Source organism: Balearica regulorum, chromosome 1, assembly GCF_011004875.1.
Source record: "Balearica regulorum gibbericeps isolate bBalReg1 chromosome 1, bBalReg1.pri, whole genome shotgun sequence".
NCBI lineage: Eukaryota > Metazoa > Chordata > Aves > Gruiformes > Gruidae > Balearica > Balearica regulorum.
Window position 1 is genome coordinate 189,902,343 of NC_046184.1, and position 6,238 is coordinate 189,908,580.

Consider the following 6,238-nt stretch of genomic DNA (forward strand, 5'->3'; position numbering starts at 1 on the left):
TTTCCCATTTAAGTTATCTTAAAGCTAGTTTGAGCATATTTTAATAGATTTAATCTTTTGGTGTGAATGTTAATTTGTTCTTTTTGTTGTTTTTTTTTCTTTTTTTCTTCCTAGGCTACGGTTAAATTCTCCAGACTTGTCTGACAGCAGGAACTGAGAAAAGCAGTACAAAGATGTCCTTCACCTTCCTTTTTAATTTTCTTGACAAAGCTGTGCGCATGCACTAGCTTTTTTTTGGGGGCTTTTTTTTTTTCTTTTTTCTTCCTTTCGTCAGAGTTGGCAGCAGACAGAGTATTTTCCTGTACAGGATGTTTGCCCAAGGTTTGCAGGTTATGTGCTGCTGTAGATAAGAACTGTGCCATTGGAAATTTCATTACTCTGAAGTGCCAAATTCACTACACCATATAATCACAGCAAAGACTCTTACTTACATCATGTTGTGCTTTCGGTTTTGTACAGTATGATCTGTAGAAGAAGAATTGTTTTTTAAGAATATCTGTTTTGGTCCAAGAAAAGTTTATAAACTTTTGTAAGAATACTGTGATGATCTCATCCCCTAAGTAAGCTTAACCTTCGTTGATGTTACCTGTGTTCTTATGAATTGAGATAACTGTGGGCTTGCCTTGCAGCAGTACGAACTGCATTATTTTACTCAAAATTGCCACACATTTCATATGGGAACAGAATAGCCTGTTAAATATGATCCTACTAAACTCACTGACTATTCAGAGCAAACAGTAGGTTAAATGCCATTTGATAAGTTACCTGTATTCATGTAAATTTATGCAAAAATATATCTGGATTTCATTGTCAGACTAATGACTTTATTGTTGGACTTAAGATAATTTTTGGAATACTTTCCAAGCTATTTTTCTTATAATTAAAGTCTACTTTTGTTACATAGGCAACTTAAAAAAAATAAATATCTGAGATCTGGCAGCATTCATAACCTCTTCATTTTGTACAGTATTTTAACTGGATTAAGTACATGTTTTTATAAATTTCCCTAGCACTTGGGAGTGCTAATAAAGGAAAAGCTTAATAAGTATCTTGAATACAAAACATTTCTGTCCCTTTTTTTGTTGTGTGATGTATAAATATAGACAACTTTATGTTTAGGAAATATTTAATCAGTTTTATATATGCATTTTTAGAAATGTCATCTGCTTCTACTATCATTTAACTCTGACTACCACAAAGTGTTAAGTATTCATTGTTAGACGCTTGTACAATGCTTCACATTTATATTTATTTCACAGAGGTCTCATAATGTTTGGGCACTCGAGCAGGACCTTTTGGAGAAAATCCATAATTTTAGAAAAATTGAAGACAAAATTGTTGTTTGTCTTAATTAGCACTAATTTTAGGGGCTGTCAGCATTTGAAGAGGCAAAAAGTGCTACTTTTCACTGGGAGGCTAAAACTTTTGTAACCCCTTTAACAGGGCAAAACATTACTTTTTTTTTTTTTAAATAGGAAAGATAAAGTAAGTGGCAAAGTTATACAAATACATGAGCTTTAGGGCAGGGGAGAGATTTAACAACAGAGGCCTTTTCCCTGTGGAAAAACCTGCTCTTGTTGGAGTACACACTGACAGCTACCTGAGCATTTTCAGGATTGGGTCTTGGATAAATAATTTCTGATTTTTATTTTTTTTTGTGATCGCACGATGGAGTTTTCAGCGATGTGTGGATAACAGGCCTCACCTGTCTTTTCACTGGTTGCTACACACCGTTTGTGTTATAGAAATCCTTGGAGCTTTTCTGTGCACTGACAGGATGAACAGTTTTTGTGCTAGGGCTGGCTGTTGTGAAGAAGAGGAGAAATAGATATTTTTCCACTGATTTCTGTTTTGTCTATGTAGCCCACAACTGGAAAATGTTCTAACTGAAACATAACTTCCCTGTAGTGATGGTGTGTGGTGGAGGAAGAAATGGGATGTCCCAAGAAAATGAAGTTTAGTAACAAGCCATGTATTTAATGATCCTGTGATGACTTTCCTAAGGCTCTGCAATGTATTTATTGATATGCTAGCATTTAGCTCCCTGTTGGGCTTAAATCACTACTAATTACAGCTGGTCCTACTTTTTTAGATATCCTATTACAGTTGTCAGCAATTCCAGAGGCTGATGTTAAGCTGTCCTGTGATACAGGAGCTCCCCCAGCATGAAATTGGTCTTTGAACTTCTGTTGAGCAAAATGAAACTTTTTTAGTGCCGAAGCCTCAACGAAGCCACCTGCTTTTACATGCAAGTATCTCTAGTAGCATCTTCACCATCACATTCCTAGTCTCTGAAACGTGATGGTAAATCCTGGCAGTGGAGCAAGCGGAGGGCTCGCATATGGGTTTCTGAAGATCCTTCTTTCTGCTGTGTGTGCAAAAATGTTTGCTCCCAAATGGGCACTGATTTGCATAGGCCAAAGTAGTTGTAAAATTCACCTCTGCCTGCAAAGAAAGCAGTACTTAATGCTATACTCCATGGGGTTGCAGCTGAACATGCTACATTTAACAATATACCTCCAGTTTATTATTTACTGCTACTGTAGAACTTCCTGTATACAGATATTTTCTTCATTTCCTTTTATAACTATGAATAACATAAATGTAGCCGTTCCTTAATTACAACAGTCTGTAGGAAGCCCCTTTTAATTATTTTGAGAAAGCAGTTGTAGATAATCAGAGGTTTGGGCTATGTGGTCAAATTTTTTTCCTTCTTTGTTTTTTTTCTTTTTTTGTGGTGCCATTCTAATACTTTGCAATTGTAGTTCTGGAATACTGTGAAGTCTGGTGAAGGGGCATGTCGTCTGCCTTGAAAACAAACATTATGTGACCTCTAGTAATATTTTTCAGTAAAAGTACCAAGTTTCTGGAGTAACTTAGTTTGTCAGAATTGTTGTAAATGATTGGTTTGTGAATTGTGCAGATGATCTTACCTATGCAGCCTTGTTTTTGACTTTTCTCTGGTTTGTACTGTTATTAAAAGTTTATTGTATTATAGAGCTGTTCAGATATTTTAAATATAAAGATGTATTGTTTCCATAATACAGCTATATGATATATGTTTAGGTAGTAGATGCATTAATTGGAAAGCTCTGCTTTGATAAACTGACAATTTGCCTACACTTATAAGCAAAAGTCATATTGCTTATTATTGGCTTAAGTCAACAGAGCATCCCTAAGAAGAGAAGTTAAAATTGGACCAATTATAAAACAGTATAAAATTTGCACTTGTTAAACCACTGGATGTATGTTAGTACTTTTTTTATTTTTTACTGATTTGAAATTCCTATTTTCATTACGAAATTGCTAGGATCCTTAATTTATGACTGATTTTAAATAAGGTATTCTCATTATTATTATTATTTTGGTAATCATAATGTAAAATGCAGCATGGTTTATGCAAGCAAAAAGCAAATTACTTGGCATTAAAACTGGCCTCCTTTTTGAGGGTGTTCCACAAACCAGCAATATTGTGAGAAATTGGCATGTACATACCGCTAGTTCTACTTGCGAGTGGTGTGACAGCTCTTCAACGCTTCACTGCTCTGACTTAGTCACATTGCAGAATTAAAATTCATATGTGGATATTTTCAGAAAAAGTGCCTGATGTACTTCTACAGACACATGAGAACAATCCCTGACAGTTTGTTGTATAAAGCCATAAATGTATATAAATTATGTTTAAAAGGTTTTGTGTCCTTTCTTGTATATGGAGAATGAGATTTGTACCAGGATTCTACTTGTGATTAGTAATCCTTCTACTCAGACGTTGTCGTAATCCCTTTCCTTACCGTGTAATCTTTTAAATGATGATGATCCCATTTGGACAATCCTGATGGCATTAGCAATTTTATACGGAAAAATACCTCATGGTACCAAGTCTTGCCTGGCAAGATGATACCATATTAATGAGCAAACACTAACTGCAGAATAGTTAACAAATTTTCCATTACTTGGTATAAAGGAATTTCTCTCTCTTGGCATTGCTTCTGGAATTGGAACTGTAGCAGGTACAGGAACCTAATAGGGCTGTGTTACCAGTGTTTTATCACAACATAGTGTGCTAAAAGTAACTTGTTTACAAGTCTTTGAGACTAAACGCAAGAAGAATCCATGCCTGACTCTTAGGCTTGTGGAGATCTTTGTGTAGAGGCGCTTTGTTACTGGAAGCTGCATTAGGCAGCATCAGACGGTGTTGCCAGTGCTTCGACAAGCCTAGTTCAGAGAAAATTACAAAAAAGTCCTGAAATCCTTTCAGAATGGGTATTTGTAAGTATAAGCTCTTAATAAAATTGCTATGACATGAGATGGTAATTAGTGTATCAGAATGTTATGTAATACATTGTTAAAGAAGAAGAAAAATGGGACGCTAACATCCATCAAACCACAGGAAAGAATTAGTCTTTTAGTCCAAATTACACGTTAGATCCTAATGCTATTATATGTGGGAGAGAGCCGGCTCTGGAGAGACATTTTTCGCTTTCTTCTGCTCTCCCTGTTAAAGTGAGATGGTTCACAGAGTCCTCTTGGCCTTCTCTTCCCTTATTTTCACCTCTTGCCTTCCTCTGCACCTCCTGCCTTTCTAAGTACGTACCTTTTCTTGAGTAAGAGTTTTTTCTTTGCCAAACGTTTGGGCTATATAGTTCAACCTGCACGGTGCTGCTCCTTTCGCAGCCGTGCTTTACGTGGCGGCGACAGGAGCGCTGATGTTAGTAGAGAGAACAGGAATGTCTAAATTTTTTTTTTTAAATTTAGGTTGTGTTTCAAAACAGAGCTGGAAGAAAGGAGGAGAGGCTGCCAAAACAGACAGCCAATAACACCCACGCCACAGTAGTCTTGTGAGGCCCAGAGCCCTGCTTGCCTGCAGGTGGGGAGGGAGAAGGGTGGCAGAGAGCAGGCTTTTAATGAATTGCTGGCAAAAATGCCAGTTTGATTTTAAAGTGAGCAGAGGTAGACCTGAAGAGCATGAAAGAATGCAAGAGTATCGTTCCATATAAAAATAGGAATATTTAAAGACATTTGAAAAATAATTTTCCCTCGTACTTTGCAATTCCATCTTTGTTTTAGCTTTGCTCTGTTTTCCTCAGTGTACCTTTTGGAAGGGTTTTTGCTCGTTAGGGGAAGCTAAGAAAATCTTCACTGATGTTTTGAAAAGCCTGACTTCTGGAATGGGAGGGTTGTAAGATCCAAAGATCACAAAGCCGTTGTTGGAAAGGATGCACATCTAATTGGTACATGACTAGTTACTGCTGTTGGGAGAGACAGTCGAAGCTTGTCTCTTGGGAAGGGACCGGCTAGCAATTTATGCCAATCTGGCAACAAGGGATTTGAATCTGCTGATGAAGCACAGAAACCTCAAAGCATCCTTTTGCTCTGAGTCAGTTCTGCATCAATGTAATAAACATGTTTTTGTGCAGAAACATCAGCTATTATATCAATTGATAATCGAATTATAAAAGTACAAATAGCATTAGATGTTGGGGCCGTCTGTTGTGCAGCTGGTGTGCAAAGGTGGATTTTTGTGAAGATTCTGAGAAGGAAAAACTTGCACTGAGCAGTGCCTGTGGTCATGCCCACTGCTGGAATTGCATGCAAATCCCTGTTCATACCTGGTGATGTTTTGCCTGGGGTGATGTTCTGGCATATGCCAAAATGATAGCTAAAATGAGGAGGCAGGGACAGCACCCCATCTTATTTTATTTTATGTTTTTCTACTCGCTGTTGGACCCTGGGGCATTCAGAAATTTTGCATGTATGTTTTGCGAGTAAACTTCTTGCGTGGGTGTTTATCACTGAGATGATGGGAAAAGGGATGAGCACTTTGTGCAGTACAACTGGAGGAGCACTGCAGGAAGCTTCTGGTGGGTGTAGTAGGGCTGTGGAGTGAAGAATCTGACAAGGATCTTGTTCATAACTTGGAACCTCAACATTTTGCATCCTTGTTGTTTGCTCATCAATAGTTGCTCATGTCATCCTTAAATGAAGAGGCCTTTCCAAGTGCTTATGTTTCCTTCTCAGTGCCCTAGTGTGACACTACTTGAGCAGGCAACTGCCCAGAGCTTGCACGAGAGCTTTGCTGGGTTTCCAGGGAACTGTGGGGTTTGGCAGGAATGTCTATATTGTTTCCGAAATATTCAATCAACTGCAGTTTTGCTGAAGTCAGAGGAGTTAATGGAAAAGCCCATTATAGAAGTGCATGCGTATGTATTGGAAAGGGAGGGGGGGGATGAGAAATTCT

General features: G+C 37.8%; 1 protein-coding gene across 1 annotated transcript in view; it reads left to right on the plus strand.

Annotated features, from left to right (window-relative positions):
- FOXO1 (forkhead box O1) overlaps window positions 1-3,690 on the plus strand; it is a 65,639-nt gene extending 61,949 nt beyond the window's left edge. Inside the window, exon 3 of the mRNA XM_075741935.1 lies at window positions 115-3,690. The gene's annotated coding sequence lies outside the window, so the exon portion shown is untranslated. The remainder of the gene's footprint in view (window positions 1-114) is intronic.
- The last annotated feature ends 2,548 nt before the right edge of the window (window positions 3,691-6,238 follow it).